This window comes from Lagenorhynchus albirostris, chromosome 10, assembly GCF_949774975.1.
Source record: "Lagenorhynchus albirostris chromosome 10, mLagAlb1.1, whole genome shotgun sequence".
In the NCBI taxonomy this organism is placed as follows: domain Eukaryota; kingdom Metazoa; phylum Chordata; class Mammalia; order Artiodactyla; family Delphinidae; genus Lagenorhynchus; species Lagenorhynchus albirostris.
Window position 1 is genome coordinate 83,097,687 of NC_083104.1, and position 14,975 is coordinate 83,112,661.

Sequence of the window (14,975 nt, forward strand, 5' to 3'; positions counted from 1 at the left end):
TAAAAGCATCTCTTTTGTAAGGACATTTTTCTTGAATCTGCCAGGTTTCGACAGTTTAGAATCTCCAGTGGAGGATGTTTACCCTCTCTCCTGAGGGTTTCCTACCCACTCTATGCAAAAAATGAACCGTCCTTGGCCATTCTCCACCTGTTCTAAGCTTGAGGAAAACTCCCAACCCAGCTTTCCAGAAAAGAACCAATTTAAGATTTTTCCAGTAAAAGCCACCCTTAAAAAATCCTTCTGCAAGGGAATCCTGCAAGAAGCCTGGTGTTTACAGGGATACTTATAGGGTTGTGGAGTTTTTTGTTGGTTTGTTTGGGGTATTTGGTGGGGTTTTGTTTGGGGCGGGGAGGGAGGGCTTGCGCTTTATAGTCTGTGTCCACAAGAGGGCGAGCCGTCCTCGAAGCCCGCCTCCAGCGTATCTTCGCTTAAAATCTGAAATCCTGGAAATATATTTGGAGCAAAACTGGACTCCCCTATACCACTAAAGAATTTGCTAGGCACTCACTCCTAAACTTGCGCAGGATATCGTCGCGCTCTGAGCCAGTGAAAAGCCAGCGCAAGGAGTTTGTGAATACTGGATTAGGATGCGACTCAGCACATTCACCAAGACCCATCACAGAAACTGATTTGTCTTGTGGGTTTTCACAAAGTGTGGGCGCCTATGTGTGTGCGGGAAATAGATGTGATAGGCGGGGCGGGAATTTTCTTTGTGCCCTTTTGGGAGTCTCCTCTGCTCATATTTCCCGTTGGTGAAAGGGGAGCAGGAGGGCCGTGGGGCTGGACTCGGTCCTAGGAAAACTCCCGAGCGCTTCTCCTTTCTGCTTGCCCCCCACCGCCCCCCAACTCTGAGTTGTGTTCCCAGGACTACAGGGATCCTTCCTCCAGCCGCGTCTTCCAAGCATGTTTATTTCAGTTTTTTCTTAAACACCAATGTCTCCTCTGCTACTTTGGTAAATCTTTCCGTAACGCGTCCGTAAAAGAGAAAGATTATCACCCTAGAAAAAGACGAATTTTCGTGAAAGCAACAGGATCCAATAAAGTAGGGTGAAAGACACCAGGTCTCTGCCTCAGTTTCTTCACCTGTAAAATAGCGATAATGCCTCCCACCTCACAGGGCGATTGTGAGCCTTGGGTGAAGTAATAGTACACTTGTCACACTTGTCACAAAACCGAGCACTCTGTGGGATGGATGCAGGCATGTGACAGGTAAGCGTCCATGACTTAATCCTAGAGGAAGAAAAGCAAAATGTGCTTATACCTTTCAGATAACCAGATAAAGGGACTTAGGGAGGAAGAACTATATCATCAAAGAATTTAGCAAACACTACGCAAAAACAGGCCCCATGGTGTAATGGTTAGCACTCTGGACTCTAAATCCAGCGATCCGAGTTCAAATCTCGCTGTGGACCTGAGGTTTACCTGGTTATCCATCTGTCTGCAAATTTCTGATAATTCTGCTATTTCTACGGAAGCTTTCCCATTCCAGCTCCTAGAAATTTTCATCCGCAGACACATGAGCTAACTTGGGGGGAAAAGTCCTGTCCCTTTCATTAGGTTCAAATACAATTTTACTCTTCATATACTAAATACTTCTCAAAAATACTTTGAGATACTTTTTATTGATCACATGTTACTATTAAACTGGAAAACAACTCAAACTGGGGGCGGGGCGGGGGGAGATTCTTAAAATACGAAGACACTCATTGGAAATAACTAAATATCATATCTCATTTTTAATATATTTTTCTGTTTTGGAGTAGTATAATAATCAGTCACAGCCTTTAAGCATAAAAAATGCAATATATGGGGATAAAATTCCATGCAGCTATAGAACAGAAATGCCTTTGAAAGAGAAAAATAACTCATGAACATTTTTCGACTGTTAAATAAACGTATACCAAGTACATTTTTAAAGGATGCTAGGGTATATCAAATTGCTCTTAGGTTCCAATGGAAAAAAATCAATGATGGATTGGACTCTTTTAATGTTCAAATCTTACCATATACTGGCAATTACATTCTTTAGAATGATTTAAATTTATTAAGAAACATTTTAGAAGACCACTGGAAAGCAGTGTGTAAGAGCATCAAAATATTTGGCAATTCATAGACTAAGGAATTAAGATAGCATGAAGACACTGTCCTTGGTTAAAACAATGAAGTGATGGACCAAAGCAGCCCCCTCACCATCATCTCATTCTCAGACTCATTCATTTCTAATTTTCAGGTGGATTTTTTCCTTCTGTGAATTTCCCATTTGTGTACATCTGATTTAAGATAGCTTATTATGATTTTGTAGGCTTTCATCGAAGCATATTTTTATTAAGCCTTTGTTGCTCAAACTTTTCCTATGTAATAGTTTCCAAGTAAATATTTTTCTTCTGAGTTCTTTTATTATTTGCAACTACATGTTTTATTATTTTATATTTTGTATTTAAGTCACTAACCTATCTGGAACTTGATTTATTACTGGCTGAGAGGTAAATGTCCATCTTTGTTTTCTCCAATAGGCAAAGTTAGTTATAGCATCACAATTTATTTTAAAATCAATTTTGCCTACCTACTGAATTGAAATATCAACTTTGTCATTTATTAATTTCTACATATCCTTGTATCCATTTTTAAATTTATCTGTTTCCCTCTATGTATATACTTATGACAGTGCTAGGATCTTCTGATTAGATTTTCTTTTAATACATTTTACTGCCCATAGAGCATTCTTCCCCTAGGCTATTTGACATTTTCAGCTGCAGGGGAATAAGAAGATAAAGAGGGGGAGGTTGGAGATTTAAATAATGTTTCAGTTTGTCATTTCAAACTCCTGGTAAAGAATTGAGAACAAATTGAGATGAGCTGACATATGAACCAGTTAGCCTGGGGTAGAGCACAACAGAGTAGATCAAAAACAGCCATGTTACAATAGAATGTATTTTTGTGGGGTAGGGGAATGAAAATACGAGTTCAAATACAAAAGAGAAGATGTAAAATTTCAAATGTTAGAGAAAACTTATTTTTTTAAATAGATGATAGTCCATTTAAAAAATAATCACTATGGTATTTAGATTCATTTAGAAGAGTGATGGAACACATTTTGAAATGGCACAATTTACAATGTACTGGAAATCAGATTCTTTACAACTGTTTGAACTTATGTGAAATTTTTAGATGTTGATCTAAAATTGAACAGGGGGGTACATAATTTTTCAGAGGAGCATGCTTTCAAATTTTGAAGACTACTACTTTAGAGCAGGAGTTCTTAACATGTGTAACATAGTGGCTACAAACAGACTTAGGAGTCAAGTCTTGCTGGTTGTGTGACATTGGGCAAGTGACTTAAATTCAGCTCAGTCTACTTATCTGTAAAATGGGGACAACAACAATACCCTATCTACAGAGATAAAGTTGTCAAACTTCAGCATACATCAGAATCGCCTGGAGGGTTTGCTAAAACAGACTGCTGGGCCCCACTCCCAGAGATTCTGCTTCAGGAGGTCTGGGGTCAGGCCCCCAAATCTGCATTTCTAACAAGTTTCCAGGTGATGCTAATGCTGCTGGCTCAGGGACCACACTTTGAGAACCTTTGGTCTATCTCATAAAGTCATTCATTGTGAGGATTAAAAACGTTAGTACATAAACATTCTTAGAACTCCACTGGCCCACAACAGGTGCTAATACATATTAGCCTATCAGTCAGGATTGGATTCACTGCAAAAGAAAATTCTACTCCAGTGGGTTAAACAGAAAGGAGTTAGTATATGTCATTTAGCAAGAGGTCCTGAGGTCAATCGTCCAGGGCTGGTGCCGCTGTTCAAGAATGTCATGAAGTTCCGAGGCTCCCTCTGTCTTCTTTGCTCAATTGTCTTTGTTCCGTGGCTTTTATCATCACACTTATAATAGTTGCTGTTCCTCCAGGAATCTTGTCTGAATTCCAGACAGGGAGAGAGAAGAGCAAAGGATATAGGGTAAAGAGTTGATGGAGCACGCCAGCCAAGTCACAGCCCCTCCCTTTATATTTTATTTTTTTAGAGAAGTCACTCGCATTTTAAAAACGTTTCCAGAAGTCCCCCACGAGCGACTTTCACTTGAATCTCAGTGGTCAGACCCAGCTCACATCCCACCCCAACTACAAGAGAGAAGAAAGGGAAGGATTTTGGCTTTCTAGCTACCATGGTGGAGGAAATCAAAGAAGAAAGGAGTTTAGGATAAATAATATACAGCATCTGCCTAAAGGGTATCCATGAACACACAGAAACTCATGCAAAATATCAAATGTATGTGTATTTTTTTGAGGAGTCAGTCCACAGCTTTCATTAGATATTTAAAGATCAAAAAAATATGGCTCTCAAGCCCACATTTCTTGACTCAAGCATCCAAATATTTTAACAAAAAGGATGTCTACTCCTCTGCATGCTCCATCTCTCAGCCATCACATGAAATCAAAAAACCTGAGAGCATGGAAGCCTCTTAATTGCTCTCTCTCTTCCTTTTTTAAAAGATTCTACTGAACTTGTAAATGCTGCTTATGTTATTTAAATACCTGTTTATAAGTAGTCCTACAGGGTAGTTCTTGCGGTGTGCCTGTGTTTTAATGTGACTTCCCAAATAGATCATATACTTCTTTAAAAAAGGCTTCTTCGTGTATTTTCTTCCTGTTTCATTTATATAAAGTTGCGGAACAAGGAGCATTAACTTAAGAATTAAGTTCTTCTGTCCTGAATTTCAGGCTGGCATTAATAACTGGAGATTTAGGTTCCCTGACAGAAGAAACTGGATGACTATTTAAAGAAGACAGGCAGGACTGGATTTATTTCTTTTCTAACTGTTTAAAACACTGAAGTCTGTACTTTGGGCACCTCTGCTTTAACTATCAAAACAGAGCAGCAGTTGACAAACTTATTTGGGGTTGCCATAAAACCATGTTAAATGTTATTATGAATGGTTTCCTTAAGGAATATGGATTCCTGGTGTCAGGAGATGTGAACTCTGGTCGGATATTTATTAGGTATTATGGGTTGAGTTGTATTCCCCCCAAATTCAAACATTTAGGTTCTAGCCCTCAGTACCTCAGAATGTGACCCTTATTTGGAGACAGGGTCTTTAAAGAAATAAAATGAGGAAAAGTTAAAGTGAGGTCATTAGGGTGGGCCCTAATCTAATATGACTGGTGTCTTTATAAAAAGAGGAAAGATGAACACAGTGACACAGAGGGAAGACAATGTGAAGAGACATAGAGAAAGGATGGCCATCTACAAGCGTAGAAAGGCCTGAAACAGATCTTTCCCTCACTGCCCTTCAGAGGGAATCAACCCTGCTGACACTTTGATTTTGGACTTCCAGACTCCAGAATTGTGAGACAATATATTTCTGTTGGTTAAGCCATCCAGGTGTGGTACTTTGTTACCACAGCCCTAGCAGACTAGTACAGCAAGGATTCTCTGATGTTGTACAAAAGTTTTCTCTTATTCCTCACATTCAAAGACCACTTCCTTCTTTCTCCATGCAAGGACACGATTATATAAAGGCTGAGCTGTGGCCGAAAATTTGCCCATGCTTTTCATACTAACAAACACTTTCCTAAATATATGGCCCCTCTGATGTCAGAAAGAATGTCCCAAGTTTTAGCTTAACACAGAGTGTGAGCAAAAGTGTTGTGGGCAACTTTCATTCTGTCATGTTGCTTAAAAGGAAGTTGCTTGGTCACAATATTTTCCTTCCCTTTCCTATAGGCTGTGATTTGGTTTTGCCCATGTGGACAAGGATAGTACTCTGGAGATCGCAGAGCAGCAAGAAAAGCACAGGCCACTGGAGAACTTTTTGGAGAAGAGCTTCCAGAAATTTCTGACTTGCCTTTCAGCAGGACATTCACATGATAAATAAATTTTCTATCCTACTTAAACCACTGTTACTTGTTCTTTGGGGTTCTAATCATATAAACAACCTAACAAATACATGGAAAAAAAAGAGAATAAAGGGCTGTTAACTGAGGAGGTGGCTAAAGTTTATACACACTTCCCTAGATTATTTCAAGAGTTTCTTAACTGATTTTACTGCTTGGGGTCTTGTGCCTGTCCAACACATTCTCCACATTCTGACTATAAGGTAATCTTTCTAAGATATAAATCTGGTTATGCTACTTCTCATTTAAAACCACTGCCTAGAGTTGTACTGTCCAATATGGTGGCCACTAGCCATATGGAGCTAATAAAATTAATAAACATTCAATAAAATAAATTCAATAGTACTAGTCACATTTCAAGCGTCCAATAGCCACAAGTAGCCAGTGACTACCATGGTGGACAACACCGATGTAGGACATTTCCACCATTATGCAAAGTTCTACTGGACAGCACTGGGCTACAAGATGCATGTCTAAGTCTCCTACATGATCTATAAAGTTCTTTCTCTCCAGACTTACCTGCTGTTGCTATACACGTTATCAGAGGTCAGCAGGCTGTTTCTCAGATCTGCACTGTTTACCATCCTGCTGCCTGGGAATTCTGTCTTCACCTTGTCCATCTGGAAAACAAGAATTCATTTTTTAAGTGTTACCTTCTCTACACACATATACTAAAAAAAAAAAAGCCAGAAGAATTGAACATGATTCAAGACTTATTTCTGAGCGTATCTTCTCTTTTATCTACCATCCCTGCAAAGAATAGCAGATGAAGGAGGTTCTTCAATTAAAAAAAAAAAATCACAACTTAACAAAAAAAACAACTTGAATAGAAAATGGAAAAAGAACTTGAACATTTCACCAAGGAAGATATACAAATGGCCAATAAGCACAGGAAAAGATGCTTAACATCGCTAATCATTAGGCATATGCAAATCAAACCCACAATGATACTACCACCTCACACCCACGAGGATGGCTACTATCAAAAAACTCAGAAAATAACAAGTGTTGGCAAGGAGGAGAAGAAATTGGAATCCTTACATACTGTTGGTGGAATTGTAAAATGGAGCAGCCGCTATGGAAAACAGTATGAAGGTTTCTCAAAAAATTAAAAATAGAATTATATGATCTAGCCATTCCACTTGTGGGTACATACCCCAAAGAATTGAAAGCAGGGTCTCGTAGAAATATTTGTACACCCATATGCAATAGCAGCATTATTCACAATCCAAAAGGTGGAAGCAATCCAAGTGCCCATCAATGAACAAATGGATATACAAAATGTGGTATATACATACAACAGAATAATATTCAGCCTTAAAAAGAAAAGAAATTCTGACACATGCCACCACAAGGATGAAACCTGAGGGCAAATACATCCTCAACCATATCTTCAAACATCCCTGATTCTTATACTAAACAATGATCTTGCTTTTCTTTCTTTTTGTTGAAGAAATATCTGCTTAAACATAGAAAAATATTGCTGAGTGCCTCAGATTAGACAGCATAAAATGAGAACTGTCTTCTTCTACTCTGTATTATCCAAGTGTTGGACCCTGCTGATAAATTTCATTCGGAGAACCTCTACACACAAATTAAGTGCTAGTTAGGCCCCAATGCTTCGACTAGACAGTGTCAGAAGAATGGTTTCTGCCCAGAGAGTAAAGAGTGAGATGCACTTCTTGAATCTGACAGCACCTCAGTGGTTATTATCACCCGCTGCACACTAGCACTACCTAGGAAATTTAAAAGCTCTCTAGATGGTTCTAAAGTGAAGGCAGGCTGGCTGTAGAGACGTACTGTCTGATGACGAACACCTCCCCCTTTACCATTACACAGCTCATATTTACTTGATACCCAGAATCATCAAACTGCACTCAACACAGTCGCAACATTTCTGCCTTGCGGGTAACAGTTTTCCACCAAGTATTATTACCCAGAGCATGCGGACTCTCCAGCACCTGTCGCTCAAGAGCCTGAATGCCTCCCTGCATGCGTCCGCCCCTCATAACCACACCCATAAATAGTGACTCGTTACCTATTACCATCCGCTGGGCCAGGCCGCTTCCAGATGGACCGTATTGATGGCGAGTGTGCAGGCCTGTGCCATCTGCTCTCTGGCCAGAGGCGTCTCTGCAGAGCCGTCGACTCCGTTCCGCTCCCAAATCCGCGGAGGCTGTGTTGGGGTCAGGAGGCGAAGCGCCGGAGCTTACTTGCCTTCATCCCCCGCCCGCCCCGACACCTCCTGATTTTTGAAATCTGCTGCTTCTGACCAAGAATGTGCGCCATGGGGGCCAACTTTAGTCCCAGACTTAGGCCTCTCGACATTTGCCCAAGTCCCACCTTTGTCAGGTTGGAGGCTCCGAAGCCTAGCCCTTCTCAAGCCGCCTGGAAGAACCAGGCGGTGCTGCCTGAGCACGAGATTCAGGGTGTTTGTTCCAGAGTCCGCGGAGGCCCACTGACCGGAACACAAAACGACGAACTCTTCCGCCCTGGGGTTGAATAAACGACGGTTTACCTCCACTGACGTCATTTCCAGGTCCGCTCTAGGAACCTGGGAGGTTTCTGCGTCTCTGTGGTTATTTCTAGCTGTTAAAGCTTCACGTGCCTTTAACTCGGTCCTAGGCCTTGCGTTCTAAATGTGCTGGGAAGGTTTCACAGATAAATTATTTGGGAAAAACTTCAAAAGTATATATGCAGGGCTTCCCTGGTGACGCAGTGGTTGAGAGTCCGCCTGCCGATGCAGGGTACACGGGTTCGTGCCCCGGTCCGGGAAGATCCGACATGCCGCGGAGCGGCTGGGCCCGTGAGCCATGGCCGCGGAGCCTGTGCGTCCGGAGCCTGTGCTCCGCAACGGGAGAGGCCACAACAGTGAGAGGCCCGCGAACAGCAAAAAAAAAAAAAAAGTATATATGCAAAGATAGAATAGTACAATGAATTCGATGTTCATATCTCACACCTTCAACAATTATCAACTCACGGCAATCTTATTAACATATAACCCAACCCTCATTCCTCCAGACACATTGTTTGAAGTAAATCTCAGACACGTGTCATTGGCAAATTTAACACAGCCTAGACTAAGATGAAACGAGTTAGACACTTGCCTCGGGCACAAAATTTAAGAGGCTGCCAAAAAGCTTAACAATAGACACATGATATTTTAAAGCCATATTTTTAAATGAAAATTAATGCAAAAAATCCGTAATGAGTACAGTATGTTAAATAGAAAATCAGTATTACTGATTTTTCCTTCTGCTTAGCTCCTATATGACTGACACAATACTGAAACTAAAGTATCTCTAAAAGATAAGGATGCTTTTGAAAAACATAATCACAATATCCTTATCACATCTAAAAATAATAAAAAAATAAGATCAAGTATCGAATCATTGTTCAAATTTCACCAGTTTTATATATTTTGTAAATATATTCTATAATATATATTATAAAAATCATACATATATACAAGATATATATATCATATCTATGTGTTTTACAAACAATTCATTGGACATATATGTCTCAAGTTTTTTGAAACTATAGTTTCTCTCTTTCTCCTTTTCATGTATTTGTAGAAGAAACCTGAGATTTTGTTTCCCAGGGACTTTTAAGAATGCACACATCAGAAAACTCAAGTCACTCACTCCAGTGTAGGGGAGGGAAAATAATCTTTCCCTCTACACTTCGAAATTCTCAGCTAGGTCCCCTGTAACAAAAGACAGATTAAGAGGAGAAAAATATACAAATGTATTTAAGTTTTTGTGATATGGGAGCCCTCATAAGGAAATGAAGACCCAAAGAAGCAGTTAAGAGTTGATGCATATATACTGAATCAGAAAAAGAGTAGTAACATTATGAAACCATGACTAGGCAAAGGGGCTTGGGCTAGGATAGTTAATTGGGTGAACTGACTAGGGAGATAAGGGTTAATTTGTAAAGACTTCCCTCAGCCTCAGCTTTCCATCCTTAATAATAGGAATGTTACTTTTCTCAGAGTATAAGGAAGACATCTTTCACATGGAAATTTTATCTCCTACTTTAAAGAAAAAGAAGGAAAATTAGAGTGTTCTTCTTATAGCTGCTATTTTTCAACTGCCTTTAGCTCAAAATAATCCTTATGCCAAAATGGCATATTTGGGGCCAACATACTCTTCCAGCCTTCACCAGCTTCAGTCTATTTCCTAATGGCAAAGCCCACAGATCAGCAAACCTACCTCACAACAGCAGACTTTGCAGCTGGACCACCTGAAACTAGAGATTGTTCCAAGATTTATATGAGCAGGGAAAGCCAGAGTACTAGATCCTTTCCCTTACCAGCTTTCTTCAGCCACACTGGCCATCTGTCCCTACAGCATTGCAAGGTCACTTGGTTTTAGGGCCTTTGGAGTTGCTGTGCCTTCTCTTCCAGTGCTTTGCCTCAAATCATTCATGGCTGACTTTTTCCACATTCCCTTATCAGCTTGAAAGTGACCTCTGCAGAATGCCCTTCCCTGGCCACCCCATCTAAGATAGTTTTCCACCCAGTCTTCTCCATCATACCACCCTGTCTTATTTTCTCATAAGTATAATACACCTACCACTACTCAGAATTATCTTGATCCTTCATTTGTTTACTTGTTTGTCTCTCCCACTAGAATGAAAGCTCCATAAAGGCAAACTCTTTGCCTATTTTTGTGCACAGATTGGAAACCTGTTGAGGTCACAGGTGAGTAACAAGGAGGGGCTTGAGGGAGAACTCTCTTAGCTAAAAGATATCTCTTAGATAAAAGATATCCCTTAGATATCTCTTAGATAAAGGTATCTAAGGTCCATGTGTTACCAATTCCATAGACATAGATCATCTGAAGCATTATGTTATCATCAAAGGTTTGGCGACAAACTTCCAACAGGCCCGGTCTGGGAAAGCTGTCTTGGGAAAGCTGATATCTGGGTATGAAGTTTATGTGAATGAAAGAGTAGGACAGTAGGAAAGAGGTAAGAATGCGAAGGTATCTCAGATAGTGGTAACGGTGGCTAATGGTACTAGGATGGAGTAGTGGGGCAAAAAGAAAATCAAGGAATGTGGACAAGCATAGAGATATAAAAAGAGAAACAAGGATCGTAATCAGTGAAATGGGTAAAGAGAAAAGATTATCATGGCTGTGGGACAGCACAGGAAAGAAAAGAGAGAAATCTGGTGTCTGTCAATCAGATAGATGAGTAAAACGATCAAGGTCCATGAAGGAGTAGGATCTGTAGGCTGATCTATGATGGGTAAGCCTCACTGTGCAAAAGCCAGCTAAAAAGTCAGAAGTCATTCACAGTGTTCCCAACGTCAAGGCCTTCTCTTATACTCCATCAATTGCCTAAACTCCTTTAAGTTTTACTTTACCTCAAATATGGACCACAGCTTTTTTAACTGGATTTTTTTTGGCCTTTATTTCCCATCATTTATCTTTACCACAACTGCAGCAGACAATGTCGATAGCTAATCAGTGTTCTCAGTTTCAGAAAATAGAATCCACTCTAATTAAGTAAAATTAAAAGGGATTTCTTATGAGTTTACAGAGTTTCTTGGAGACCAGAATCAAGTGTGGATACTACACTGTCAGAAGCACCCAGCCATGAAAATGCTTCGGTAGAAATCTTACTGCTGCCACTTCTGGTTCCACAAAATCCTAGACAGTAGCTACAGGTAAACTAAAATATCCCAACAACCACGCACGTGTGAAAGGATTTCAATCTAAAATTGAACCAGAGGATATGAAATAGAGAATCTCACACATGCACCCTCAGAAGAATGGAAGATAAGAACTGAGGGACTGATTTCCCCTAAATGCCTGATTTACAGAAGACAGAGACTTATCTCCTGATCCATGGATAGCCGCTAATCTGGCTAGACTTCCCCCCCTTTACGCTCCTTGCCCGTAAATACAGCCCTCAACAGACCCACCCGTGGCTTGCTACATGTTGCGTTTCTTGAATTGCAATTCCTCTGCTATTCCCAAATAAACTCAATTTCTGTCCTTTTAACTTGCCTCAGTTTACCTCTTTATTTAGACTGACATATGCCAGAAGAGCTATCCAGGTTTTATCTCACAATATTCATTTCTCCAAAGTCTCGCACGAGTACGTCTGCTCAGCCAAAGCTACGTGACACAGGGAATCCTAGTGACAAGGAGGTCTGAGAAATGTAGCTTTTAGTGCTGCAGGCCCAGTGTATTGAAGGCGCACTACAACGGGGTGGCAGAGGTGTAGAGGAAGCCCGTCTATACTACTGGTCACAGTTGCTACCTTGTATCCATTTCACCCTTTTTCCTTCTTAATATAATTCTGATTTTGTTCAGATATGCACTACTCATGCACATAAACTGGATAACTCAGGAGATTCTACCCCCATTTTAAGTTCCAGGGGCAATTCATGATTAGTCTATGATAAATATCTATGTCCTGAACCTTTATAGGCGATTAATTTACAAATTTAGGTTTAAACCAGTGAGCAAAGGCGTTCCCTTGCTGGCTATTATCAGTTCAGAGGTAGGGAAGGGATCTAAGTGGTCATAATCAAGCTTTCATGATTGTAAGAAGTTATGATTTCCTTTTGAATCATGAGCAAAGAAAACTGTCAGAGGTTGCCATGGGGGTATCAAAGGCATGGCCCGTATGGGGATCGAACCCACGACCTTGGCGTTATTAGCACCACGCTCTAACCGGCTGAGCTAACAGGCCTGCATGCCCATTATGGCTCTTCGTTAATATTTTTAACAGCGTTGACTTCGTGGAATTTCTTTACCATTAACAGGAATTTCATCAGTCGTATTTCCACCAGGCCCACTTTTCGTTAAAAGAGAAAGTAAAGAAGAAAGCTCTGTGTTGGTAAAGAATGAACCTTGTCTTTCAGGACATCCTTTCTTGGAACCAATGCAAATTCTTTTGTAACAAGTACAAAAACCACTTTTAATGAAAATGGCAAATTGAAACATTCGATTGTAAGGACTTTGATGTATTTGCATCTTTGAGACCACAGTAAAGGATGATAAGAGATGGGAAAAGAGTCTTCCAACCTGCAGACTCTTTGGGAATGAGAAGAATGTGTGGTTGGAAGGAATAAGAGCAGTATTTTTAAAGAACAACTAATTTAAAGCAATCCATCCATCCATCCCTGAGCAAAAATTAAAAGCTTCCTTCCACAAGGAAATAATGGAAATGTCATGCTTGTGATAAACAAAAGGCATATGACCTTGATAATAAGGCTGAGCTAGGAAAAAAACTCATCGTGAAAAAGCTCTAAAATGAACCCAGGAAATAGTAATGAACAAAACTTTGCATGAACAAAAGAGGAACTAGATCTGAGGTGAGAGAAGTCAGCTGATTCTTAGGACAGGTGGAAAAGAGTATACATTGAATTTGGGAATGAATGTAGTGTTGTGAGAATAAAATAGACCTGCTTTTTAAGGTTGATCCCAGAATTGCTATGCTATACTGCAGTTCTGGTTTTTCAACATTTACTATTTAGACATATGTACCATATGTCTAAATAAAATACACTATTTATGTATTTTAAATGAATTAACATATTTAAACATAACAACTAACTTATGAGGTGGGTATTATAACCATGCTCATTTTACAAATAACCAAGGACAGAATTTAGAATCAGCATTCTCATCATTTAGCTCTAGAGAACTTCCTTTTAACTAAGTCACTAAACTGCTTCTTAAAATCATGTTCATCATTTTGTTGCTGGATTACTACATTCTGAGGACCCTCCTATTCAAATAACCAAATTCATAGCATCTTGATTTATACCCCAGGGTATTAATTGCTTCAATTTTCAATTAATATTAATCTCACCACTAATATTGAATATGTAACATAGACCTGAAAACTCCTATCCCAGATAAGGAACTCTGAGCATCAGCCATGTGCACTGCATTATTATGGCAGGGTAATTCCTTCTAGGAATTTTACTCTATTATTTAGTAATTCACTTCCTCTTCTTGGTTCCCCAATAAGGAAAGGAGGTACATTGAGAGCAAACACCCTAGAGATTGATTTTTTTTCTCCCTCTTTGTTTTACTCTGAAGTTTTTTTTTCTTTTTATATTATACAATTATTTATAAAGGTTCATTGTAGAAAATTTAGAAGGTGTGGCTAAACAAAAAGAAGAAAATAAATATGGTCCATAAATTCCACCATCTGCAGGGAATTACTAGTCAGCACATTTGTTGAATGTCCTTTAATATATGTGTGTACACATTCTCGTTGAGTTTACACTTTTAAGGTCATATACATATATATATATAATGTCAGACTTACAGAAGAAGTGCAAAAATAATACAAAGAACTCCTATATACTCTATATCCATTTTCAGCAATTGTTAACACATTTTCTACATTTGTTTGGTTTTTTGTTCTCTCTTCATATGTACTCATTTTTTCCCCCTGAATCATTTGAGAGTCAGTTGCAGTGTATTTTTTTTAAGAGATCATATTTACGCGCACACAGTTTTTTGTACTCTAATTTGTCGATTAGCTATATTTCCTTCATATCTTTTCATGAAGGACAATAATTGCCATGCTGAAAAGTGAGAGAGATCAATAAATATTTGTTGAAATTATACCTAATTTTATTTGATTATTGAGCAGCTTGGGAGCCCATATTCAAACCTCCTTGAACATTATATGGCTTAAGAAAGTGCTTTATTTCACATTATAAGAGAAAATTATGGCTATCATCTCCACCACCTCCTTCCTTGGGTTGGAAAAGCCTACACTTTGTACAATGGTTAAGAAGTTTGCAGAGTCAGTCAACTTCTGGCTGGCAGGACCAACTCATTTTAAAATAAACTCTGATTTGACAGTGTACAAAGTTGAAAGTGCAATTTGGGACATCCAATATATACTAAGAGAAAAATGCAAATGCAAAACAGTGAATAAATAATTATGCTATCTTTCGTGTGGAAAAACAAGAAAAAATAACAATCAATATACACGTTTACTTGTATATGCATAAAGAAAACCAATAAGGATAAACGAAAAATTAAGGACAGACTTTACCTATGCGAAGTGATGGAGAAAAGAGGGCTGGTGG

At 39.3% G+C, this 14,975-nt stretch overlaps 1 long non-coding RNA gene and 1 other non-coding gene across 3 annotated transcripts; both read right to left on the minus strand.

Annotated features, from left to right (window-relative positions):
• Window positions 1-897: 897 nt before the first annotated feature.
• On the minus strand, window positions 898-8,383 carry LOC132527639 (uncharacterized). Of its 2 annotated transcripts, none has more exons than XR_009543032.1 (3): window positions 7,938-8,383; window positions 6,419-6,519; window positions 898-1,230 (listed from the first exon to the last, which is right to left on the minus strand). It is a non-coding gene; the product is annotated as an uncharacterized LOC132527639 (long non-coding RNA). The 2 variants fall into 2 exon arrangements; XR_009543031.1 differs by lacking the exon at window positions 898-1,230 and adding an exon at window positions 1,722-3,924.
• Window positions 8,384-12,536: 4,153 nt separating this feature from the next.
• Window positions 12,537-12,610, minus strand: TRNAI-AAU (transfer RNA isoleucine (anticodon AAU)). The gene has a single exon. It is a non-coding gene; the product is annotated as a tRNA-Ile (tRNA).
• Between the last annotated feature and the right edge of the window lie 2,365 nt (window positions 12,611-14,975).